Below are 27,899 nucleotides of genomic sequence, written 5' to 3' on the forward strand. Positions count from 1 at the left end.
CACAAATAATATGTATGAACAATTCTTGATCTGCAAATCCGTTGTGAGCTGTTTATTGCAAATATTTGCAAACTGTGTTCATGAGTTACAAAAGCCACCTGTTCAAAACAGCACCCTAAGATTTATAATGAACCAAGATAATGCGAATCAGAATATTACAAATAAACATACACTTTAAAGTCATCACTTCTCTCTGTATCTGTGCTAGTAAAGTTTGAAAGTTCAAAGAAAGTGAACACAAAGGATCATGAACATAGCTGAATTGAAATTTGGTTTTTAATTTGAATGAATATTTATAGAAAATTGTTTCCATTATGTCCTTAGTTTTGTTTAGTATAATCCCACAGGTGAAATAATATACATTATGCATGGAAAAGCTGTTTTAGGACATTTTTAAGGATTCTAAAATGTATTATTTATGATTTTCTTCTCCCTTGGAAGTTTCTACCATTGTACTAATGGTAACTAAGACTTCCAGGTGAAGGGGTTTGAAAATCTGCACCAAGAAACAACTTTATAACTCTCTAAAAGATTCCTTAAAAAGCTTTCTGTGGAACATCTGGCACATATAGGGAATATGTGGTATAAAGTCGTTATTGACACTTGTTGGGATGAACTACATAACTCCCACTCATGAGTGGTATGGTCATCCCAAATTCATAACAATAAATCTCTAGATTGCACCATAACATCACACACACACTCATACATGAGAGACAGAAAGTGAGCACACACAGAAAGAGTGGTGATGTCTAGGGGTTTAAATCAGCATAACTGAGATGGTTGCATGACACAAATAGTAGAATCATGAGGAAATTACACTGGTCATCCCAGTTTATGGTGTACATGTATGTATATACATGAAAATATGAAATATATGAGAGAAGAAAGAAGGTCCTGACCAGAAGCATATAGTTTTATACCGGATTATTTACTGAAACAGTAAAGTTCAATAAACAGTAAAGTACAATAAGAAACAAACAAAGGGCCTAACTCTAAAAGGTGCCAAGCAGCTTCACTTTCCATCAAAATCAACAGGTATTGTGGGTGCTTAGTCCCACTGAAGCCCAGCATCAAAATCAGAGACTCAAAAATCTTTACCTCAAACTGAGGATACGGGTCAGTGCTCAAGTTCAAGTCATCAAGTCCAATTCAATTCAAGTCAGCTCTTAGCTGCCAAGATAAGCAGCATCTTGGAGATGCTGTAGATGGATAGAAGTTTCTCTAGCTACACCAGGCCATTTATGGACCCTATCCTGAAATCTCTCTTTCCATGAACAGTTCCATTGGTGCAAAGGCTTTGATTCTCCAAGTCCTCATGAAACAGACAGCAAGCAGCCAAAAAAGAAGTCAGGGGTACTAGTCCTGGTTTATATCAGTGTAACAGAGAACAGAAACCAGCCAAAAATCTGATAAGAAGTGGAGCAGTGTTACGAAAATCACCATGTTATGGGGGAGGGGGGAAGCACCAAATGTTAAATTGCAGATAATATTTCATCTAATAATAAAGAGCTTTACAAATATGCCCACAAACACACAGAATGTAATGGAGAAACTTGGTTCACTAAAATTGGTATTGGGGAATTGGAGACGGGGGATAAGAAAGTGACAGATTTCTTAAACAGTTGCTTTCCTTCTGTCATTACAGGAAGGGAAGGGTTGCCTAAGTCAGGGATATTTCATGGTATGTGGCGTTTGATAGTCGGCTGGTAATACTTTTACCATCCGTCTAATTTTCCCAGAAGAGTCCTGACCTTAGCTGACACTTTCCTGAATTCCAAGAGGATGGCAAATGATCCTGAATTGCTACTGCATGGCCTAGCCATTTCAGTTTTGTTTACAGTTGTACCTGCATAACATTTTGTTCTGGGATGGGTTCCCTGGAGCAAAACTAGAAAAATCACTCATTGCCAAATGCCACAAAATGAAGGAATTAAACAGGGACGGTCACTCTGGGTAGCATTATTTAAAGACTGCAGATTTCAGGGGAGGCAAAGGTCCAGGTCCAGGTAACCTCCATCCATTTAAAAGAAATGAAGATGGAAAGGATCAAAATCAGTTGCTAACTGTAGGCATTCTCTAGCGAGATGTAAGATTCCTGAGGATTGTAGCCTGGCAAATCAAACACAATAGTTTTTTAAAAGGGAGAGAAAAGGTACTTTATTATACTAAAGAACACAGCCCACTTGGATTAACAGCATTTGGGGATGGATGTGGAATTTAGCAAGCAGCACATAGCAAAAAACCAGCATGCAATTTCTTTCAAGCCGGCCCATGTCAACTTATTTGGACCAAAATCTTGCTTAAGGTGCAGCTCTGCTCTGAAAAATGATTCTGTAACATGGCATCATTGCATAATGCTTTGGAACCATGTAATATTTTGTTTGCTTCTGTGGCAGCAGCTCCATGCTTAAGAAATAGCCCAATGAGTGAGAGAGACTAAAGAAGAAAGATTCAAGCTAAGACAAAGCTTTTACTGGTGATAGGCTCAGCAAAGCACCTAAAAGCAACTACAGCATCAATGGCAAAAGTCATTTTCCCCACAGTCTAACTGGCTATACATTCAGCTACAAAGAGCCACTTTCACCACCTGCAACAGTACAGGAGTCTGGTGAAACCCAATAATGTTACACATGGGGTTCCACATTTATTGTCTCAAATTGATTTCCATATCAAATGCCCTAAGTCTCCTTTTGCTAGCCTTGGAAACAACCAGGGACCTGAGAATCAAGATGGGCTCTTTCCTTCTCATGTATCACAACTAGTAATGAAGGTTTTGTAGGGCAAATCACAACAGCAGTTATATCTGTGCATCTTTAAGGTATGCCCTCGGTGACACCTGTGCAACCTCGGGGCTGTGCATGTGACACTGATTGGAACGTAGCAAACAATTCTGTTGAAGATTCACAAAACAGAATAGAATACAGATTCCTTTCTCTAGCCCAGACTCTAGTGTTAAATGAGATTAATGAAGAATGAACACCTCTTTGTCACTAATATCAAGAAGTAGGTACATACAAAAAGCAGATCCATTGGGTGGAGGCATCTTTTATCTTAACAGTGTTTCAGAGTAGAACCACAACTTAACCAACTGGTTGAAAATTCCTCAGTTAATGACTAGTATGGAGACAAGTACTATGGATGTTATAGGCAGAGAACACTGAGGTTTTCAAAACTGACAACATGAATTTGCCTCGACGTTCCCATTCAAACTGATGGAAGTTGTGGGGATAAATCCACCTATGAAACTTGGAAAATGCCAGCTATACATTTCCTCAAAATTATCTGAGCGATGGCCTTGAGGTTTACTATCTAAACTCACCCTACAAAAGGAAATATTAACTTCTCACAAAAGAAATTTATTTAAAAAATTGGAACAATAAATCATAAATTCTCAAAAGAAAGAGCCAAACCTTTACCCCAAAAACTCAAACCAAATTTGTGGTGGTGGTGGTTTGTTGTTGGTAGGATGTTTGATTTGGTTGGTAGGTTTAAGATCTGCAAAGATGTGCTTAATCTTTTTTACTTCATATTTGTGTGCCTCTGGACTTTCTGGTTCTTGCTGAAAGCAACCAAGATATTTCAAGAGAGGCTTTTTTCCATTGTATTTCTGTCCAATACAGAGGGAGAAATTTCCAGATCTGACAAGGATTAAAAAAATATATATCAGAATGTTTGGGTGCTTATCCAGCCAGAGCTCTTACACCAGGTGTGACTGGGTGCCTGTGATAGACCACACTGATAATGCCACACTCAGGGCAGACAATCCCCAAATCTGGTGGTTTACTTTATAATTAGATTCACCAAATCAGTAACAAAAGAGCATCTGCAGTACCACACTGTTTAACCAGAAGCCAAACACAGTCCCCTTTAGGCATTCCAGCCCTTGGCTCCCATCCAGGCAACCCAATCTAATATAGTGAGAGGTTATTGAAAACCCATTTCACCATATGTGAGATTCTTTCTATCCTCAGGTCAATATGAATCTCAGACCTTACCCAAAGATCACAATGTCAGACAATCCTTAGTAAACTAACTAAAAATTCAATAATAAAAGAAAAGAAGAGAGTTATAAATGGTTAATAGATCACATACATACTAATGATTGCAAAGTCACAGTGGTGAAACAGACTGCTGGCTTTTCAAGTCTCTCTGGCAACTTCCAAAAGATTGGAAGGTGCTCAGTCCATAGTTCAAGGTGCTCCTTTTAGTTGTAAATCCACAATCCAGAGAAGTAGAGCAGGAAAGAGGCAACATGGAGGTGTCTCGGGTTTCTTTTTATATCCTCTGTCATGTGCATGGAAACTTACTGTTCCAAACAAAGCCCACAGTCCCTGTGTGTGGAAAGTTTCAGGCCAAGATGGAGTCCGGGATCACATGAGCATATCACATACCCCTACATGTTTTGCTGAATCACAGGGGATGGCCATTGGCTCCTCTCTGTCTGAGGCATCTGCAGAAAGATGTACTGGGCAGCATGAGTTTCTTCAATGACCCATTGTGAGAGTGGAGTGTCCTTGATGGGCCATCAACACATAGTTGTCTAGCCCTGATGTAAATTCTGTCTGAGGGGTGTCATCCAGGAATACAACACATGTTTAAGATACAAGTCCATAGCCAATATTCATAACTTCACATACAAAGACGATACCATGCATATAAACAGGATAATCATACTTAGTAAATCGTAACTTTTCCATTGACACCTTACATGACATACGTCGTACAAAATGTGTTGCAATTGTATAATAGTGGTAGAAACAATGATACAAATGATCATCTTTCTTATACACAGCATCACACCAAGCTCATTGTTAAACATATGGATGGGAAAATAACCAGTAATTTCTCTGAGGAGGCTTCTTGCCTATAATGTGTAAATTACTTAAAGAGAACAAATGGTACATTTAAAAAAAAGTTTGCACATGATACAGCAAGACACAAGTAAGAACGTAGCCATATCTCCAAGAAGTCAATCACTATGACCTTTATATGGAAAATCCCAGCTGATGCAAACAAATGTCTGCCCACAAGGCATTACAACTGGAGCTAGTAGGGAAATGGCTCTCCTGTCCCATGCATCCGACGAAGTGAGTATTCACCCACGAAAGCTCATGCTCCAATACGTCTGTTAGTCTAGAAGGTGCCACCGGACTCTTTGCTGCTTTTACAGATCCAGACTAACACAGCTACCCCTCTGATACCTGTCCCACAAAAATTTTCAAGATTTCAAAAAATTTTCTGTTGCACTTTGGGACAAAACAGACCTTCTGAAGTTTTCCCCCCACACAGAGAAGGGCCCCAGAATAGCCTTGTATTAGGAAACTCACCTGCAATCTGTAAGACCCAGGTTTGAATCCCCACTGTAGTTGATTTGGATCAAGGTCATGAACACAGGCCTCCCAAGTCCCAGGCTGTTCTGGTATCTGTCTGTCTCTCTCCCTCTGTGACTACATATTCCATCTTGTACCTCAGAAACCTCTCTTGAAAACGTTGCTGAATATGCTACATTCCTGCACAAAGTTTTGGTTTCAACAAACTGGCATTTTTCAACAAAAAACATTCTATGAAAAAATTCCTGACCAGCTCTAATTAAAACCAAATCATTTATTAAACCAAACAGTTTAATATAAGTGATATTTCTAATCTTTCATGAATGGGGTAAAATATGCTACATTTTCTCTCTCAAGTCACTATCATATAATGGTCTTTTCAAGTAGAGCTGTCATTGTGGTTTCCTGGATTTCCTCAGGCTCCTTGGAATGCTTGTAAATTCCCATGGCTGATAGTAAGCTAAGAAAGGAAATAAAAAAATAGTAAATACCACTTCAGTGGTGTAAGCCCTTTTCTTCTCTTTTTTTGGCTGGCGATGCACATTAGGAGATTATTATCAGCTTTTGCACTAACTTCAAAACTGTTCCAGCTGGGAAACCATCCATGTGTCCATTTTGCACCTTCAATTATACTCTTACGCCAACTCAATCCTCACTGAAATAGATGCATTTTGTTAGACTAATGGTTGGAGATATTAAATGGATCTGAACAGAGTTTATTTTACAGAAGTACTTGAAGAAGTCAGTCTAGTAAATGGATGCAGTAATGGGGGAGGAAAGAGGAAATCATTCTTCAGTGTCTTATTACCTGCTATAACGATAGAGTGGAATGCCTGAAAGAGAATAGAAGGTAAATCCATTGTGCTATTTCTATGTGCGGTAACTGGATATTTAATATCTGCCATTTATTTTAATTCATGGATATTTTATAAAAAATATTAATTGAAAAATACTTCAAAAAGGAAAACAAGATACATATTTAAAAAAAAACTATAGATACTTCATTATAGAATGATTAGACATCGGAATATCAGACCCTTATCCTGACCACAGTTATATTCGTTTTTTCATTCACACAATATACTGAAGACAGTAGAGTTGCTCCTGATTTATACTGCTGTAAATGAGATCAGAACAGAGCCTCTGCGTTTGGATATTATTGTCCTGGAGAGAATAGAATATATGACAATCCTGATTATTATAAGACCAGTTCTCCTCCCCTTATACACACTGAGTTGTACATTATTCCACAAATGGTCCCATTTTTTATGAAGTAAAGTACTACTTAATATGAACAAGAATGGCAGAATTAGACCCTACTTGTATAGGGCAAACAGATGATCCTAGGTTTTATCATGCTTCCAAGAGAATATTTGTTATGAAGAAATTCTGAATAATCTACTGCCCCCAAAGAAATGATGACATTGAAATGACCCAGTAACAGGACTCAAAGATTACAAAGGGATTTGATAAAGTGTATGCATTTAAACTGCTCACAGCAGTTTAATGAGGGGTTCAAAAGTCAGGAGTCACATTCAAAAATAATGAAAAAAATAAGTGTATACAGAGCAAAACTATTTCACTTAAGGTCAGAGTAATAAACTTACGGAATTAATTGCCAAATAAGACCATGGAAACAAGTACTGTAGTATAAGTGGGTTGAAGAGACATCTTGGCACTTTTATGGAGAGAGAAGGGATTAAAGGATACCGTGACAGAGCAGAGAACTGGGGCTAAGATAAACTTAAAGGGGGACCGGATTTTTAGGTCAAGTGGCTTCTTCCTTTCCAGCCATTCCTTTTATGTCCTTATTCCCATGTCAGCTTGAATAAACAATTACTAGAGCTTAGACGAGCAATGGCCTCTTCCATACTGTAACGGGGCTGAAGAGGCGCTATCTTTTCCTTTGCTCCACTATGAAAGTAACAGCTAACAAACAGGAATAGCCTTATTTCTCTTTATAGAATACTGCACATATGACCTGTTCCAATTGATTTCAGGTATAAGAGTATCTCATATCACCTCCTTCCTGTAATCTTATCCTCTTCAGTTCCATTTACTGCCATCACTCAGCTATCAGGGTGGCACAAATAAACAATGAAAGACAGAGCACAATGTTACAAACCACAACAGCTGTCCTAAATTACACTTCATCAGTGACATCAGTGTTAAAGATGACTTATATATATATATATATATATATATATATATATATAAACATACATACACACACAAGCACTCTCCTGGTGTTATCATGGATTTATCACATACCACACTGAAAAGAATGTGGAGTTATCAAATTTTCCTTCAAGCTGAAAAAGCCTTCACTTCAGACAATCATGCCCTGTTCTGTTATTACAAACTGTTTTCTGTCAAATAGGTCGCACAAGATGTCAATGGATTTAAATTAGCAACTACAGCTTGGTATCAAATAGATGTTTAAAGCAAGTAAATATTAAAGCAAGTTTGTAATAGAAATTCATGATATTTGCTAAGGAAAGTGTCTTCTGGAAGGTTTCAGAGGGGTAGCCATGTTAGTCTGTATCAGTAAAAACAACGAGGAGTCCTTGTTGCATCTTAGAGATTAACAGATTTATTTGGGCATAAGCTTTCGTGGGCTATAACCCACTTTCTGATGAAGTGGGTTATAGCCCAGGAAAGCTTATGCTCAAATACATTTTTTAGTCTCTAAGGTGTCACAAGGACTCCTCGTTGTCTTCTGGAACACATTCACGCTTCAATATCTTTATACACTTTCCTTTGCTCCTGTGCATGAATTGGCATGGATTGGAAGAGTCTATACAGGTACCTTCTCAACTGGCATTGTACTTCCCTATCCTCAGGATATGCTAGAAATCCAAATTTTCCATTACAGTGGCTTGCTGCATTGTTAAATTATGTACATTATTGTTGCTGTGGTGTTCTAATCTCTTGGTCTGACACAATCAAAAAGATCTGGAAGTGCTAAGAAGGGAATGTGTCCCAGAAAGAGGCTTATCAAGACCCACGAAAGGATATAGTTAGGTTCCTCCAAAAGTCACACTTACTATATTAGATATTAGTACATTGATGGAAGTATCTTGACCCTGACTTTTCTCACAAAGATTGAACAGAACCAAACCTTTTTGAAGACTCAGATCAACCTGGCATATCTCCACTTCACCCAATCTGTTCCCAATGGCCCTTCTTACATTTGCTTATATCCTGCAAAGTCTACTTCTGTGTCTTAACAGACCTGACATTCTCTTTTGGGCTGACTGCTGTCTCAAACCTTGCATACTCGTGGCCTTCCTCCAGGGTCAGAGGCATGTAATACATTTTGCATCTATCTAATACTAGGGAAGTTCAAAAGCAAGCAAGCTATGAAGTTGGTAGCCAAGATGAAAGATGTGCCAAGTCTCTTCAAATGATGCAGAAGAACAGAGGCAGCTGGTCCATATCAGGCCCTCTTCCAAAGTGGGAAACCAGCAAGGTTTGTAATCAGGTCAGAAAGTCTGGCTGGGGAAAAAGAAAGGAAAACTCCAGGAATTATCTGGATTTTCAGGGATTATACAGACCATATTGCTGAACCTTTTGAGCATCACCACCCATCACTATAACTTGTTCTTATCTTAAAAACAAAAAAGATTAGAGAAACAAGTCTCTTGTACTTCTACTTGCAGAAATCAGAGCTGGATAAATTCAGCTTTAGGATGTGTCACTAATGAACATTTATTGGATACTCCTTTGAGAGGTGATTCTGGAATGTAAGGATTTCCCAAACCCCTTCAGTTTTCAGTTACCACTTACAACTGATACCATAATTTTGGTATATTACCTCCTCCATAAAAAAAACCCCAAAACATCCCACATATATTCAATTCTTTTCCATCTCTTGCCTTCTTAAAATCACAGTGGAGTCACCCACTGTTACATCATGTCTGAAATTGTCCCTGATTTCAACCAAATTACACTTGCTTCCACCAGCTCTGAATTTGACCCCCGATTTCTTATGGTGTCTCTCACACACAGTACATTGATACAGTAAACCAAACCTCTCTAAGGGTATGGCTACACTTACAAATCTGCAGCGCTGGTAGTTGCAGCGCTGGTCATCCAGCTGTGCAGGGCCAGCGCTGGTGTGTGGCCACATTTGCAGTGCTGTTGGGAGTGATGCATTATGGGCAGCTATCCCAGCATTCAAGTGGCAGCAACGGTGCTTTTCAAAAGAGGGGGGTGGGGTGGGGCGTAGTGTGACAGGGAGCGGGGGGAGAGAGAGAGAGTGGATTTTTGGAGCCAACACTGTGTGTTAGCTTCCTGACTTGAAAAATCAGAACATGTTCCCGATCCCTTACCCTTAACTCTTAACTGCAAACAGCCTGCAGCCAACACACTCCCTTTCTCCCCTCTGCCCCCGCTGTTTCTGTCAAGCAAACACTCACTCCCTGCCTGCCTCGTTATCTCATTTGATTGTTCACAGATTGATCACAGCAAACAGGAGTTTGTAGATAAACAGCTACGGAGCTCGGAGTTCACAACAAAACAAAGAGAGGCTGCATAACAAAACAAAGAGAGTAATTTATAAAAGCATTCTGGGATACATCCTTATACCCTGGAGGCCAATCACAGCGCTGGTGTGTGGCCACACTTGATGACCAGCGCTGCAGCACCAGCGCTGGAATCCTTATTCCCCATGCTGAGTGAGGTGTACGGCCAGCGCTGCAGCCAGGGAGTTGCAGCGCTGGAAGTGCCCTGCAGGTGTGGCCACTTACTAATTGCAGCGCTGGTGGAGGCTTTCCAGCGCTGCAACTCGCCAGTGTAGCCATACCCTAAAACTTCTGAATGTAGCATGCATTATACATGTCTTAGCAAGAAAGTTTATTATATTTTTCAAATAATAAGATATATAAAATAACACACACACACCCCTCCAAAAACCTTAATGGAATACAGTGGGGATGATTAAAAGCCAATTATCTCAAGACGTAGGCTATACACCAAGAGTACCGTGGTCCTGATTCAGCAAACACACAGATGTAACTTTGTCTTCAGCAGGACTACTCATGTCAGCACTTACGCACTTGTGTTTTTTCAAGATCAGTGCCTATGCCAATAACTTAGTTATTCTTTAAAGTATAATTTCCTCGGACTCCTTCCACACAGTATCTCTATGTTCAGATAATTTGTATAATCAAAAGAGCCGAATCCCAATAGTCAATAATGAGAGTCATTTGGATTTAGAATTCTAACTGGTTGCGTTATTTGTATGTCAATGAAATTACACACAAAGGCTAATCAGTTTTTTTATGCTTCCCTTCGCAGCAGGCAAATGAGATGTTGCTACTGGCAATCTTGCTGAAAGGTAAAAAAAATGGTAGGACAGTAATGTTGATGGATCTGAGTTGATGCAATTGATATAAGAGTAAAAACAATTACTGGAGGTTTCCTGACAACTTGCCATGACAGGGAAATCTCAGAAATACCTCCAGCTTCCTGGTTCAATGGTTCTTTTCAGTTAAATGGGGGAAAAAATCTTAGAAGGCTTTTCATGTGACCAGAAATAAGGATTCTATAAAGACCAAGTGTTAATTAAGTCAGGCAGGTGAGGGAACTCAGCAGGGAGAAATCCAGAAATTCTGTTCTGACAAGGTACATCTCTAAATATTTGAAGGTAATTTGGGTTTAGTTGTGACAGCAAAGGAGAGGGACCAGGAAGGCTATGGGCTCACTTCTCAGTTAACCCACAAACTCATTATGTGACTTTGGGCAAGTCATGTGACCCTGTAGCACCCCACCGGCCTAGGTGTAAATTGTGGGGTAAAATAGGACCTCACTGATAACTAGTTGCACTTTCTTATTTATATTTTTTCCCTGAAGATTTCAGACCACTCTTCTCTAGGCTCCTGATTATATAAGAATATATTTCAAAAACAGTAATTTCCTGGAAGAAAGAACTAGCTTCATGAGACCCCCATCATGTAGGTAAGCAGTGACTATCACATAGGTGGAAAAGGTTTTTTAAACATTCAGGGATCACCCCTTCTATTCACTTTCCCATTTTACTCTCCCCCACCCCCTATTTCTTTCTCTTTAAATTCACCTTTTTGTCTTCCTTCCTGTTTTTCAGTTCTCCTGCCATACCTTAAGAGATTTATGTTCCCATCACCAGACTGTCACACTAACCTGGCTTTTCTAAAGGCACTGCCTTTAGACAATTCAGGGCAGAGGAACCACCAACATGGCATGAGCAGCAGGGGAGGTTCAACTTAAGCCAGTGCTGAAAACATACTTCAAGCCTGAGCTCCGTCCTGCTTCTCTAATGATGTATTCTATTACTGATGGAATTGATCATTCCTACAAATCACAGTGACATTGAGGGGAGGAAGGGACCTTTGGGGCAATCCTTGCCACGGATTGTTCTTTAAAGAGGACATTTATGTTTCATACTAGTGCCTCCCCTCTGCCAAGAGGTATTTCCAGGCTCCAAGCCATTGCACTAACCTGCTATTCACATGTAAGGGATCTCTCTCAACTTTAACTGTATCCCACAAAAGCAGTGACGTACAGTATTAAGTGCAGAACTAATGGGTAATGATCTATCTCTTTTGTCTTAACTCCACCTGAAAGTTCAAACCCTTTGACTATCTTCCAGTTATGAAATCTTTCTTTGCTCTTCAGCTGTCTTTTTTCTTTTTATATGCCCAAGAATAATCAGTGCAAGCAAGAAGAATGAGGCATGGAAGATCAATGTGGTATTGCTGCCCCAGAGGAGAGAGCTCCTGTAAAAGGCAATGGTATTTGTTATGCCATGATGCAGGATTTCCAGCTAAACCCATGCCTTAATGAAACAATCCAAACAACTTGAGAAGGTATGAGTAAAGGCTGCCAACTGTCAATCTATAAGCATTGCGTATTGGTTGAGGGCTGCATGAATCTCCAGATGACTATTCACGTTTAGGCTATGTGCATTTGGCTAAGGGTTGTGCCATCATGAATGCAGATTGAGTGCATTAATTTCAAGTTCCCTTTGAGCTTTTGTGAGGAAATGGGTAAATGATCAGCAGCAGCCGAAGAGGAGCACTAGGATGGTGAATCTATACTCTCTTGCCCCCAGTCTAATTGCATTCCTGGCCAAAAATATTTACAGAGAAGTAATTTTTTTACCCATGCTGGTTATTGGGGTTCCGAGGTACATCCAGAGGCCTTCTGTGCCCTTACATGGTCTTACATACATACACAAAGAGGATAGACTATTTCTACTAGCCTATACATAGATTCCTGTACTTGAGTCTATACACAGAGTCCTAAGAAAGTCATTTCAGAAACAGAGATGTAGATTCCTTAAACAAACAGTATATACTGCAATATATCCTGCCAAGGGCTAACATAATGCTTAAGTGATTTTTTCCAGGCACTCGGCAATACGGTGTAATTCTTTAATCCAGCAGCCTTTCATGTGACATTTATATATAAAAATGTTTACAGCAAATAATAACCTTTCCTTTTGTTCATTAGGTTTCATGTATACCATAAAACGCTAATGCTCAGTGCAATTATCATGACCCCTTACATTTTTAAGTTGTATTAATCAAAGTGTTCAAGATCAAATAAGCAGTCACAGAAAGTATGGAGATATTTGAAACAGAAAATAACTGATAATTCCTTGGATTCAGATCGCCACTTTTAATATGGTTTTATACAAAGAATCTTTATTGGCAAGTAGCATGGACATAAGGGGTTAAAAAAGATGCTCTATTTGCACATGTGCAATGCTGCATGGTCCATGACCTTTGGGCGCCCTTTATATCCCCCAGTGACTGAGGTGGGGGGCACAGGAAAGGCAATTCAGGAGAGGAATCAGACAAAGAAATATGCACATGCACAGTCCTGTTACACCCCAGGCACCAATGTCTGAACGTTGGCAGGCCTGTCTGAACGTTGGCAGGAAGTCTGTGGGTAGGGCTCGCTGAGTAATAGAATTCCATTTTCATAAAACACTTCCAAAGAAACAAAGTTTTCATTTGGTTTGAAATTTTTCATCCAAACAAATCAAAACATGAAATGAAAAATGATTTTGTTTTGTTACAGTTTTTCAGGCCCTTCCCCAAAAAACCTTTGAGGTTTTTTTAAGGGGATTTCCACATTTTTTTTTCTCATTTTTGCAGTGGAAAAAGGCAAACAAGCGAGAGTCAATGGGGGAAAAAATAAAAACAAAAAAACCTCAATGATTTCCTTCCCCCCGCAAAATAAAACAAATTTTTGTTTTGATTGGGGGGGAGGGGGAGAGGGAGATGAAGAAGAAAAGGAAAAAAAAAGAAAAAAAGAACTTTACCATGAAAACATTTTACAAAATTCTTGGCCAAAGACATTGTTCTCCTTAAAAAGTGTGGACAATTTTATTTTGACCAGCTCTACCTCCAGACCTGCAATGCAGCCTCCTCCTTGTGTGTCAGCAACTGGCATGAATGGCCAGAGACTACGGCACCACCTCCCCTATGAAATGGGGTGAGGGCAGAGGAAGAAAAGCCTTCAGCTTTTAACAGCACCTTGGAGTAGGCTACACTCCCACCCCCAGCAAGAGTGACACCCTCCACAGGCACATGCTGACTCCCCCTTGTAAGAGTGGCAGCTTTTTTAAAAATACGGCCTGGGTTATTAACCAAGTACATGCAGCATTGGGCTGGATGATCAAACACTATCTCTGCTACTTGCTGAATATCAGCATCCCTGAGCTTTGGGGAACACTGGATCAGGAGCTGCAGCTGGAACCAAACTCAGGTACGTCTATGTTGCATTGGGGAGCAAGCCTCCCGGCCCAAGTGGACAGACTTGCATTAGCGGGGCTTGTGCTAGTGTGCTAAAAACAGCAGCATGGACATGGCTTTGACATTGCAGCTTGGGCTGGAGCGCAGGCTCTCAAGACACCTACCCTCCCCATCCCTACCTTCTTCCCAAGGCTCAAGAGCCCGAGCTCCAGCGTGACCTGCAGTGTCAAAGCAGCGTCTAAACAGGTACCATTGGCATGCTAAGGCAGACTCCCACTACTGGGGCTTATCGACACGGGCTGGAAGGCTCACTCCCAGCTACAATGTAGACAACAACTCTATTATTGGGCAAGCTGGTGCCACTTCTAATTAAACCTGTCTCAAAGTGAGCCTGGTAATAGGTGAACCTCAAAAGGTTCAGTTTGGATTGACATCCACAAGTGCAGATGCTTTTCCAAATCGCTTGGCTCTGTTTAAAAAAAATGGGCTGGAAATAGAATGAGAACAAACTTTCTCTGGGGATTTTTGTTGACACTTCCACTCTCCCCCTGCCCCCCTAAACCAAGCAGTGTGCAAATCCTGGAAAATAGTTTTAAAAAAAATACTTATACTTTCTAAAACCCTTAAAAGATCGAGTCTGGGTTCAAACTGAGTTTGGGAGAGTCCTTATTTCACCAACAGTGTTTTTTTTTAATATCACCCAACACTAACGGAAGTGAGTGGTACAGTGGTTCTGCAATATGAGTGCAAAGAAAATGAGCTTGGAAAAGGAAGCAGACGAACAGAATATCATTATTCTATGCATGAGCCTGTCATAACAGATTCAATGGTAATAGGCATAAGACGACATGACAAAGTGCACATACCTCTAAGCTTAAATCCTCTTCTTAAAGATACATCAGTGATTTTTAAAGAAACAGTTAAAGATTATCCAATATCTTGGATAATGAGCAAAGACACTGTCATCAATGACATTACCTGGCTGTAAGCATACGTTTCTCTATGGGCTACAACACCAGTAACAGATAAACATTGAGGCATCTACCATTATCACATCAAATGTAAAGTCACCAGCCCTACAATAGGAGTTGGTGCTCTTTATGTCACAGGATCAGGCCCAGGGTTTCTAAAATAGATGCTCAGATTTCCTGTCTCCTAGATGAAAGACAACATGATTTGAGAGGTTCTTAAAGTGTAGCTGATCAGGAAGAAGCCAAGGCTTTTCATCATTGGTCTATGGTATTATGTAGATATTTCTTCTGTCCTTTCATGCATATAATGGTATTTTATAATTAGGCAATTATTTTATTTTTTAGCCTTTATCAAAGAAAAATTGCCAACTACCCAGCAAGCTGAATGACTGACTTCAGCCTGGAATAACTTGGGTGATGTGTAACGGAAAGCGGAAGATTGCTATGATCAATCACAAGCATGAGCGGCTATATACATATGCAAAAAATGGCAGCCACTAGACTTGATCCTCCCTCCACATAAGTGCAAGTAAGTCTCGAGCTCTTTTCATGCTTGCTCCCTAATGTCCAAGTGCACAGAAAACCAAAATGGGGGGGGGGGAAACCTGTGGGTGGAGAAGATGCTTGTTAGGTTTATCACAACCCCCATCTTAAGCCTGTCTGAGGCCTTTCCCCTGCTTCTAGGCAGAAGTAATCTGGCAGCCATAAAGCACAACTCCTGTTATTGCAAGACTATCCTGCTTCTCTTTACATATATGCAATATACCTTGCATAATTAGTGTGCTGCCATTGTGCACTCACAATAATAAGCTCGCATGTGGCCTAGGAGTGACTATGCAAATGAAATAATGTAACATTAATGTTGGAGTGACTACACTTGCATCTCTCTGTGCATGCTGAGTGTGAACTAGAGGTTTCCGGGAGCTTAAACGGATTCAGACTGAGCTGAACATGTGAGCAGTTAATAATAACTGTTGATTCTTCTGTATGATAAACCCAGCTCCTGGGGCTTATAAAACCTTACAGGCATTAGAACGTGCTTTATTGCTTGTAGATGTAAGAATCTTGGCAAGGAGACTAGGATTTTATCACTTACCCTTTCTGAAGAAGCCCTGTATATAATGGGCAGAATGGACTTCATTTTAAACATCTCACCCAAAGATCAGAGTGTAGTGAGAAAAGAAGCAGTCCTGCTTTACCTTTGCCATATCTTACTTGATTTAGGAAATGAGATTTAGATCTTGCCAGTGAAATTTTTTAACAAGTTTATGTATTTGTACAATCCTTGTAAACCCCATTTGCTCCTATTGCGAACATGCACCCGACAGGCTGACAACACAGTCACAATACACTGTGAGATAAGGATGAGCTTGCAGTCAGATAAATGAATTGGTTCCAAGAGCTTCCAAGGCTTTCGGCAGCTCACGTCTCTGGTTTCCAGCATTTTTATGTTTCCTTAAGCAACTAGCTTGATAAAAACACATCTCTTGAGGGGGTGAAATATGGTTCCATGTATCTAAGAACCCTAATGTTATCCCCCTTCAGAATACAGACCGGTATTGCTGGGTTGTAGGCCAGTATAAGGAAGACACAAATGTTCCCCTTGAACCAGTGGATAGGCTGTATTTTCAAGGGAAGGTGAAAAAGCTTTGCAGAAGAAACAAGAGTCTCTGCAGCCCAGGTGTAGACTAGCACTGAGGGATTTTCAAAAGGAGAGTATTGCATGTCCAACAGGAAACCCATGATCTCTCTTTTAGCAGCCAAGACCAGTGAAAGGATTTTCAGAGCTGAGGGTGGGTGGTACTCGATGTTTCATAAAAATAAATATGTCTTGAGACTCTCTCTAGCAGTGAGCCCAATCATCAGGATTCTCAGAAGGCAGTTGTCATAGAATCATAGAATCGTGGGACTGGAAGGGATCTTGAGAGTTCATCTAGTCCTGTCTCTTCCACTCATGGCAGAACTAAGTATTATCTAGACCATCCCTGACAGGTGTTTGTCTAACCTGCTTGTCATATCGGATTGCAGTATCCAGCCACTGCTCTGCTCACTTGTTGCTAAATACCACTGCTACCATGGGTACCCAGCACTCAGCAGAAAACTGTGTTGGGTCTACGAGGCAGACACTAGGTGACAGGAAGAACTCATGGAGATAAAAGAAAAAAAGCACAACAGCACAAAAGGAAGTGCTGAGAAGGGTGTGAGAAAACCTGCCTCTTGGTTTAAATTTGCCTGCTTAGCTTGGCTGATGGAGACATATTGCAGGAAAGGAATATACTTTATCCAGGGAGCTACTGCAGCATCCTTTCGCCCCAAACTGATGCATTTCTCATACAAACACAAGACTTCATCAAGAAGTATCCTTTGCCAGCAGCACCTCTGTACACTGAACATCACCCTGACTCTGGACACTCAGTCACCCACAAGATGGGGAACATAGGTGAGGTTGACTGTGAAATAGCCAGGAACTGACGACAATGTCCTGATATTTCAGGGACACAGAGAAGGAAACAACAACAACAACAACAACAAAAACTGCCATGCCACCTTCAGAGGATTATACTCAGTATTACCTGGGCCACCGGAAATCAGTAGTAGCCACAACAGTAGCTCCCTTAACCCACCCAACAATATTGTTAATCTTTCCAGCTATACTCTCAGCCCGGCAGAAGAGTCTGTCCTATCTCGGAGACTCTCTTTTTGTCCCTCCAGGCCCATGAACATGATACAGTTCTGCGGTGACCTAGAATCCTACTTTCGACGTCTCTGACTCAAAGAATATTTCCAGCACACCTCTGAACAACATACTAACCCACAGAATCCTTCCTACCAACACTACAAAAAGAAGGATTCTGCGTGGACTCCTCCTGAAGGTCAAAACAACAGACTGGACTTCTACATAGATCACTTGCATCGACGTGCACAGGCTGAAATTGTGGAAAAGCAGCATCACTTGCCCCATAACCTCAGCCGTTCTGAACACAACACCATCAACAGCCTCAAGAACAACTCTGACATCATAATCAAAAAGGCTGACAAAGGAGGTGCTGTTGTCATCATGAATAACTTGGAATATGAACAAGAGGCTGCTAGGCAGCTCTCTAACTCCACATTCTACAGGCCATTATCCTCCGATCCCACTGAGGGTTACCAAAAGAAACTACACCATCTGCTCAACTTCCTGAAAAAGCACAGTAACAGATCTGTACAGACACATGCTTAGAACCCCGAACAGGGGTATTCTATTTGCTACCCAAGATCTATAAACCTGGAAATCCTGGATGCCCCATCATCTCAGGCACTGGCACCCTAACAGCAAGATTATCTGGCTACGTGGACTCTCTCCTGAGGCCCTATGCTACCAGCACTCCCAGCTATCTTCGAGACATCACTGACTTCCTGAGGAAACTATAATCCATCGGTGATCTTCCAGAAAACACCATCCTGGCCACTATGGATGCAGAAGCCCTCTACACCAACATTCCACACAAAGATGGACTACAAGCCATCAGGAATAGTATCCCCGATAATGTCATGGCAAACCTGGTGACTGAACTTTGTGATTTTGTCCTCACCCACAACTATTTCACATTTGGGGACAATATATACCTTCAAGTCAGTGGCACTGCTATGGGTACCCGCATGGCCCCACAGTATGCCAACATTTTTATGGCTGACTTAGAACAACGCTTCCTCAGCTCTTGTCCCCTAACACCCCTGCTCTACTTGCGCTACATTGAGGACATCTTCATCATCTGGACCCATGGAAAAGAAGCCCTTGAGGAATTCCATCATGATTTCAACAATTTCCATCCCACCATCAACCTCAGCCTATACCAGTCCACACAAGCGGTTCATTTCCTAGACACTACTGTGCTAATAAGCAATGGTCACATAAACACCGCCCTATACCGGAAACCTACTGACCGCTATACTTACCTACATGCCTCCAGCTTCCATCCAGGACACACCACACAATCCACTGTCTACAGCCAAGCTCTAAGATGCAACCGCATTTGTTCTAATCCCTCAGCCAGAGACGAACACCTACAAGATCTCTATCTAGCATTCTTACATACTATAAAAAAACTACAATACCCAACTGCTGAAGTGAAAAAACAGATTGACAGAACCAGAAGAATACCCAGAAGTCACCTACTCCAGGACAGGCCCAACAAAGAAAACAACAGAATGCCACTAGCCGTCACCTTCAGCCCCCAACTAAAACCTCTCCAGCGCATTATCAAAGATTTACAACCTATCCTGAAAGATGATCCCTCACTCTCACAGATCTTGGGAGACAGACCTGTCCTCACTTACAGACAGCCCCCCAACATGAAGAAAACACTCACCAGCAACCACACACCATACAACAAAAACACTAACCCAGGAACCTATCCTTGCAACAAAGCCTGATGCCAACTCTGTCCACATATCTATTCAAGTGACACCATCATAGGACCTAATCACATCAGCCACGCCATCAGGGACTCGTTCACCTGCACATCTACCAATCTGATATATGCCATCATGTGCCAGCAATGCCCCTCTGCCATGTACATTGGCCAAACCGGACAGTCTCTATGCAAAAGAATAAACGGACACAAATCTGACATCAGGAATCATAACATTCAAAAACCAGTAGGAGAACACTTTAACCTCTCTAATCGCTCAGTGACAGACGTTAAGGTGGCAATTTTGCAACAGAAAAGCTTCAAAAACAGACTCCAACAAGAAGCTGCTGAACTTGAATTAATATGCAAACAAGATACCATTAACTTAGGTTTGAATAGAGACTTTGAATAGCTTGGTCATTACACTAATTGAATCTATTTCCCCATGTTAAAGTATCCTCACACCTTCGTGTCAACTGTCCGAAATGGGCCAACTTGATTATCACTTCAAAAGTTTTTCTCCCCTGCTGATAATAGCTTCTCTTAATTAATTAGCCTCTTACAGTTGGTACGGGTACTTCCACCTTTTCATGTTCACTGTATGTATAAATATCTTCTTACTGTATGTTCCATTCTATGCATCTGATGAAGTGGGGTGTAGCCCACGAAAGCTTATGCTCAAATAAATTTGTTAGTCTCTAAGGTGCCACAAGTACTCCTGTTCTTTTTGCTGATACAGACTAACACGGCTGCTACTCTGAAACCGGAAATCAAGTGTACATCACGTTCAACCATGTACACCAGAGGTGGGCAAACTATGGCCCATGGGACCCTCCTGCCTGCCCCCTGAGCTCCTGCCCTGAGAGGCTGGCCTCCAGCTCCTCCCCCGCTGTCCTTCCCCCCCACCGCAGCCTCAGCTCACTGCGCCGTGGGTGCAATGCTCTGGGCAGTGGGGCTGCGAGCTGCAGAGCCCGGCCTGACCCGGTGCTCTGTGCTGCACGGTGGCGACGGCGTGGCTGGCTCCAACTGGGCGACACAGCTGTAGCATTGGCAGCCACCAGTGTTCCAGGCAGTGCAGTAAGGGGGCACGGAGCGGGGGGGTTGGATAGAGGGCAGGGGAGTTTGGGGGAGTGGTCAGGGGGTGGGAGAGTGGATAGGGGTAAGGGCAGTCAGAGGGGGGTGAACAGAGGAGTTGAATGGGGACAGGGGTCCCTGGGTGGCAGTCAGGAATGAGAGGAGGGGCTGGATGGGTTGGCGGGGGGCAGTCAGGGGGAGGAGTTCTGGGGGCAGTCAGGGGACAGGTATAAGGGGTGTTTGGAGGGGGCGGGAGTCTCAGGGGGGTCGTCAGGAATGAGATGAGCGGTTGGGTGGGGCAGCAGGGGGCAGTGAGGTGCGGGGATTTGGGGGTGGTCAGGACACAGGGAGCGGGTGGTGGTGGATGGGGCAGGGGTCCCAGGGGCGCAGTCAGGAAACTGGGATGGGGTAGGAGTCCGGGGGGGAGGGGCAGATAGGAGGTGGGGGCCGGGGCCACGACCCCCTCCCCTAATCGGGCCTCCATACAATTTCTGAAACTCGATGCGGCCAAAAAGTTTGCCCGCCCCTGATGTATATGTTTCAAGAACCGTGCCAGAATGCATCATGGAAGGATTTAAGCAGAGCAGCTTCAGCAGCAGTGAAAGAAAGAAAGCTCTAGCCAATGGCTTCCTTTGTGCCTGTTGGTTTAGTTGTGACACTGACACAACCAAGTCAGAAACACATAGCTGAATGCCTGGGGGCGCCGAGTGCTGCTGGAAATCCTCCTCAAGCAGCCAGCCTGTCAGCTACGTCCCTGCCCCAGAACCCACTTGCAGCTTCCAAAGAGTCTTCATGGAACTTGGCTGCAATAACTGTCTGATCTAAATTGCCTTGAGTGGCCAATCCTGTTCATGACAAAAACCCCATCCACCCAGGCCAGTGTTGAACATTCTGGCATAAATCCAAGATGGCACAATCCAACCAGTGATTGATTTTTTGGATAGGCAGGAAATTGTGTGGTTTTTCTCCTCCTTAGGGAAATATACAGTTAATTTATTATATAATCAATGTGTTTAGTACTGGATTCTGACCCTCTTACTCCAGTTGAGTAGTACCTTACTTCCTGGGAAGTCCCATTGAAGCCAGTGGGAGGACTACTGGCGAAGTAAGGTACACTGCTGCGGTGGCAGAATCATGCAATGAATCATTCTGTTCCTGCTCAGCGTGAGACAATGCTGGCTGATTCAGATCTGGACTTTGACACCCAGCCAGGCATGCTCTCTTGAAAAGTAACAAATATTCCTTATTCTCAGGAGAGGCAAGATCTAATGTAGCCTGAGCACTGTCCACAGAACCAGATACAGCAGAACTCCAGTCCTGGTTCTGATGTTGTCCACTTACCCTTGGCCTTGACTTTCTTAATTTAACTTAACCAAATACTGTCCAACCCCGTCCCCTAGTATGGAAGATATATTTCCGGAGGTGTGTGCAGAATGGAATCCTATTATATGGAGGATTTTGAAATCTGTTTGCATTCCAATTCGGGATGAAACCTGAAGATTTCAAAATTTTACACGAGAAAATTTAAAAAATAGTTCTGGCTCAATCGAAACATTCCATTTTGATTTTGACTTTTTTTTTTTTTTTTACACTTTATATTATATAAATATAATACAAAATAAAGATTTGAAGGGAAAAGTTATTTGAAAGGAAAAATGGAAACATTTAGTTCCAAAAATATCAAAATAGTTATTGTCTGAATACTTGTTCCCTTTTTTCCTCTGAAATGAAATTTTTGCGAAATTGATTTGATTTCACAAAGCATTTCAATTGCGATGGAGCTGCGTTTTCCCACAACCAACTGGTCTGTCAAAGTTCTTCCAACCAGACCAATTTTTTTTTTGAATTGCTAACATGCCATATCAGGATTCAAACCCACAGCCAGCAACATATAGGGAATCACTTCATTTTGGTGCCATTAGCTCTGACTAGAACCAGGCCCCTTCACAAATCCCCTCATCGATAGGTTCAGTGAGTTCTGAACAGGAGGGAGGGGGAGGACTAGAAGCGAGCAGGCTATGATCACAGCCCATGAGCTACTCTCATATGTGGCTATGTCTATACTACAACCGGGACTGACACTCTGAGATCGATCCACAGGCGGTCAATTTAGCAGGACTAGTGAAGACCCACCAAACTGATAGCAGATCACTCTCCAGTCGACCTCTGTACTCTACCCCTGACAAGAAGAGTAAGGTAAATCAACGGGAGAGTTTCTCTAGTCGACCCCCTGCAGTGTAGACCTCGCGGTAACTTGACCTAAAGTACGTCAACTCCAGCTATGTTATTCATGTAGCTGGAGTTGCATAGTGTAAGTTGACTTACCGTGGTAGTGTAGACATACAGAAGGGACTCTACACATACACAGGTTTGTGTGTTTGTACTAGAGACAGCCTCTAATGCAGGCTTTCCACATGTTGACATATTAACTGCCTTATAATAAGGCTGCATAAAAATAAAAGCGCTCAGAATTAAGATGCAGATGGAGATATATGTCTTAATTCTGTAATTAGTGTTTGATTTGGCCTGAACCTGCTCCCACTGGTATCGGGGGTAGGCGGGGGAGGCTCCCACTGACCAGTAGGAGTTGGGTGGGGCTATAATGAAATCTTGCCTTGTCAAACTTGCAGGAAAAAAATAACTCCAGATAACATGGCAATGGGCATCTTACAAATGCATGTAATAAATTAGTAATAAACAAATAACCTATCACATACGCATAACTAAGACACATATATAATAGCGTTTTAGCTCCAGCTTAGTAAGAACTACTGATACTGTACAATAAGAAGCTGTTGTTCCACTGACCAGAGGGAGAGGAGACACATTTTCAATCTCTATATTTGGAATTACGTTTAGAAGATGACTAGCAATGAATTCAGAATATCCACATTACCATATCCTCTGCTTTCTTGTTATTTTGGGCCTGGTTATAGTTCTATGGAAGTCAATGGCAAAACTCCCCTTAATCTGAATGGGATCAGGATCAGGCCCTTTATTTACGAGTATGTATAATTCTTCCACAAGGCAGTCAAGCATTTGCACTTGGGGAGGGAGTTACCGGTACCTGATAAATCAAACGTTTCCTTTAGATGGTGTCTTATTTTCCCTACAGGAAGCACTGGCCTATATAAGTCACTCAAGAAGCTAACATCAAAGGCCTTTTTATCACTTAGTTTAGGGTAATAGACTGCACTTGAACTCTACTCAGTAAAGTGAAACTTCTTAAGCAAAGAGTTAAAGCTGAATTTGTTATTTCTGGCAAACTGCCCAAGAGGAAATGGATCTAGGGCAGAAGTTTGTTTGTTAGATAGCAACGAAATATGGACACTTTTTTAAATAGGTGACAAAGCAGGGTGAACATATGAAGTTTCTGAAACTACTGGTTATCCCGATGAAATGCTTTTGCTTGCTCTAATAATTAACTCTGCCTTTTATGATATTTAGCAATTGACAGATAATGGAAAACAGAAGACATGGAGAGTCAATATGAAGGGGTTTTGAGCAATTATTCTGTACTTCAAGTGGACTCTAGCTGATAGAAGGAAGAGGATATTATTCTTCAGAGAATGCATCATGGACTGAGTTTTCTATGTCAAATTTTGCTTTGCAGCCAGATTACTGCTGATCAAGGTCAAAGATGGTACCTGGCTAAGAACATACAGGGCTACATGTTAATGAGGATATTTAGGGCCTGGCAATGATGAACAAACAGGGAAAGGAGGCATAAAGGACACCCGTTTGAACACACACATGGGGCAGTCATGATCCCAGTCCTGAGTGCAAAGATTAGGGAGTGTTGGCACTGCCATCAGTGTTAGACATACCAATGAGATAGAGCCATGGCCCCACCCTTTCCGCAAAAGCTGATGCAGTGAGAGAATACATGACCACCGCCAAGATGAAGGGGTAAGATGCAAATTCTCAGTGTGCAACCTCATAACTCCAAGATGCATTCTGCTTACCTGTGTGCCACCAAGGCAGAATACCTGGGAGGGACTCATCTGTATAGCATCTCTGTGGAGACTATACTTCCGCGAAAGCTGAGCCCCATCAAGATGACAAAGAGATCGAAGAGCCCATAGTTGAAGGCGCATCTGATGAAAATGTATACACTGAACATCTCTACTACACTTCTGTCCACCAGAAAGATTTTTAAAAAAGAGACTACTGCATCTAATCATCCAGTTGTGAAATTAACATGCAAAAACATCATATGAATGACATTTACCCAGTGATTTCCCAGGAGAAGTTCAATTAACAGGTCAATGTTCTGACACTTCCTAACCAGGAAAGGCAGTGCTAAAATAAAGCTGCAGTTTGAAGCCTTACACATTTTGGACTACGGAGATTAACCAAATGGCAGCAAAATTCTTCATGAAAATTGTTTGCTGCTTGTGACAAACTCTGAGGCTCGGATCTAACTAAACTGACCTGCATAAAAACAAGAGCATTGAAAACATGAGACAAGACAGTAGGTACTACATTTTCAAAACAGTGCCCAAAGAATTGATTTCTCCAAGCATTTCTTTAAAATCTGTCCCACTTTGCTATTCCTATACTTTAGTTTAAAGAACTGGTTGAGTGCATAGATTTCCTAGTAAATCAAAGTCAAAGAGAAGCATTAATGTACACATTTGCTATTGTTTCATATATTGTGTGGAATTTATAATGTGAAGATAAACTACATATAGTCAGGGCCTTCAATACCTTTTTTGGTAAAGTGCTTTGTGTGGAAACAGCACACTGTTCCATTCAGAATCCTGCGAAGTAAGGACCCACTCAGATCCAGAGTTGGGAAGCAGGAACTGAGAGATGGGTTAAGGTAAAGACACAGCCTATATTCAGTCCTAGTGAAAGCATCTCCACTGAACTGAAATAAGTTAATCACATTTACCTAATGGCTGTATTTGTCCCATCAAATCTATGGGTTAGAGGAGAAATTGTTTCTGCACCACATTCTACCATAGGCCATAAGAGGAGAGATCCAGTCTAGTGGATTTTCCTTAGCTCTTGCCCAGCTTTTAGAAAGATTGTTTCCCAAGAAGGAATGATTAATCTGAAAGCATTTACCAATAAACAAACAGGCAACAGAGCGGATTTAACAAGGTAGTGACTAAAGGATTTTTATATCAAAAAAGAAAAAAAAAGAAAAAAGAAAAGAAGTGTAAAAGCACCCTTAAGAGAAGGCAGGAACGTTTGAAATTGTAGCTTGGCTTCCTACACAAGAAATACAGAATAACTCATCTGTTGTTAATGTACTGCATCTGGATTCTCCCCCCAATAGCCATTATGATCAATTCTACAGTAACTCTGAATGTAAATATGGAGGGACTGTGCTGGTGGAAACTATTTGAATATGCCCCCAAAGCTGAGATGTGCCTATAAATGGGTTATATTTTTACCTGCTATTTAAAATAGTTTTTAGCCAAGCATGCTGCAACTCTTCCAGCTGCAAATCACCACAACACTCGCCTCTTAAGCTCAGGGGAAAAATTCTCCAGAGACAGAGAGTCAGTGAATGAACATTGTTTTGGGTTCCATGGCAGGGAAAGTACTCTGCATTCAAAAATACATACATTTCTTGGGAGGGGAGGAGGAGGGAAGGAGAGAAGAGAACAGCCTGACTCCTTTCTCTCCCCTAGGTAATGGAAAATGTCAGGCTCCTCTCACCCGTAGCTCCTTAGGGACTAATAAGGATGTGAAGATTCCATATTTGTAGTGAATATCTTGTACCAAAACAGTGACCATCAGTGTCCTACAGCTAACAAACAGATATGGATGTTGATAAGCACCGACCGGAGTGGGGGTGGGGGGCAGGCATGGGAAATGGGACAGAGGAAGGGGGAGAGACCTGGTACTGGAGTTGAGTTGCCACAGTTGGAGGAAGAAGCAGGAGACTCAGGCACTAAGGACCTAATGAAGAAAGGCTACCAGGTCAACAGGATGAGCAAGGAGATTCAGGCACTGAGGACAGAGTGGGAGGTTACTAGGCAATAGTAGAGAAAGGGGAACCTGAACCCCCTGACGCATCAGAAGAAAACTACATTACACCCATGTCCATCTTACAGATGGTGCTTCTCATCTGTGTGGATGCATGTGGCAGATCAGGGACCTAGTCTGCAGGAGGCAAGACACGCTCCCGAAACTCTCTTATTCCCATTTCCGCATTGCATTTTACTGAATGTTTCCTGCATCAAACATCAAGACTAAATACCAGATGGACAGTCAAACTGAGCTCAGAATTGTGTGCTACTGTGACAGGCTTTGCAATGCTCTTGCAATCAAGGGATATTTGGGAAAAGGGGGAAAGAAATATCACAAGAGATGGCTATGCTTACTCTCATTATTTGGCATGGACACACTTGTTTACATTAGACTGGCCTCATCTAAACTTTGCTGGAGATTGACCATAATATTTACAGGCTAAAAGAACAATTATGTAGCTGAGAACAGCTAAATGGAACAAAACAAAACCAAAGAGAGGCAGAAATCACGTAGTTTGCAAAAGTAAAAAACAAACTGACCCATTAGCCCACACATCTTTCCCACTTCATGTAAATTAACACTGTTGTACTATTTGTACTATACAGGAGTACAGATGTTCTTTTGAGTTTATAAACATTTAGACCTTTAAATTCTCCATGTAATGATTTATAAAATACAGACTTTATGAAAGGAGATATCCTATGTATCTTCTGTTTGCTTACAGAATCTATCTTTAAGAGACTAATATTCTTGCTTTTGGGGCCTGTTCACAGTCTGCACCTGTGATGCTTTCTTCACTTTGAATCTCACGGGTTGTATTTATTACATAATTGTTTTCCTTCTTTTAAACACCATTAATCATCTCTCTGCAAAGATCTTCTTCCCACTCTACGCCTTACTGTACATTCTTTGCATTTTCACAAAATGATGTCAGTCCCAAATGGAACAAAGATAAGAATGGCTCAAGATTTGCATTTAAAAATTATCCCGTTTCTTCAAAGCTATAAATAAACTAAAATGAACTACAATCACCTGGGGATTGAAAGGAATACCTAGTATCCTTGTTTACACAGAGATTGAGAGAGAATGTGATTTCTGGGAAATAATTGTGTTAATAGAATCCAACAGAGTATACAGAGTCTTCCAACGACAGGTAAATTGTGTACACAAACAACTTTGAAATAATAAACATTACTGGAAAATGATCCAATATTTTAATATATTTCCAAGAAATTATTGTTTTACGTTTCATGCTGCTGCAATGGGTTTCTTGTTTTTTATATTTTAAAATGTTAAGCAAAAACAAAATTAAAATGTAGCTTCCATTTCCTTAGAAATCCCAGAGGAAGTATGAGCATTCTGAATTTTTATTTGTTGGTCTCTATTTTGTGAAAA

General features: G+C 41.4%; 1 long non-coding RNA gene across 1 annotated transcript in view; it reads right to left on the reverse strand.

Annotated features, from left to right (window-relative positions):
• Positions 1-214: 214 nt before the first annotated feature.
• The window catches only part of LOC123377052, a 64,423-nt gene continuing 36,738 nt past the window's right edge, over positions 215-27,899 (reverse strand). The window contains exon 5 of the long non-coding RNA XR_006582056.1: positions 215-5,793. This is a non-coding gene — a long non-coding RNA (uncharacterized LOC123377052). The remainder of the gene's footprint in view (positions 5,794-27,899) is intronic.

Source organism: Mauremys mutica, chromosome 9, assembly GCF_020497125.1.
Source record: "Mauremys mutica isolate MM-2020 ecotype Southern chromosome 9, ASM2049712v1, whole genome shotgun sequence".
NCBI classification, from domain to species: domain Eukaryota; kingdom Metazoa; phylum Chordata; order Testudines; family Geoemydidae; genus Mauremys; species Mauremys mutica.